The following is a 422-nucleotide window of genomic DNA, read 5'->3' on the forward strand; positions in this document are numbered from 1 at the left end:
AGAATAAGTGTGCACTACGTAAATAATTATAGCGAGATTTCGAGCATTCGATTTCGAGCGTTGCTGCATCTGCCTACAAAGGCATCGCAAACTTCACAGTATAATATTAGTAGATACTGATGTCGCAGCTGAGGGACAGCTTCATGCGCCAAATATAGTAATGTGCGACTAAGATGAAATCGACGAATTAATGACGCAGATGTAACTAATATAATTGGCTATGTATCATATTCTACTCCGAAATTTATCATCTGCACATTGCTGTGCCAGTTCATGACGATACTAACTACGTGCAACCGTTAAACACCACATATTATAGCGATCAATAGCCGTATCCGAAAATGATAATCCTCTCATGAAAGCGCTAATATTACGACGCTTCCCCCTCCCCATCACCACCACCACAACCACCACCACCACCA

The sequence above is a fragment of the Priapulus caudatus genome, unplaced genomic scaffold (assembly GCF_000485595.1).
Source record: "Priapulus caudatus unplaced genomic scaffold, Priapulus_caudatus-5.0.1 Scaffold8, whole genome shotgun sequence".
NCBI classification, from domain to species: domain Eukaryota; kingdom Metazoa; phylum Priapulida; class Priapulimorpha; order Priapulimorphida; family Priapulidae; genus Priapulus; species Priapulus caudatus.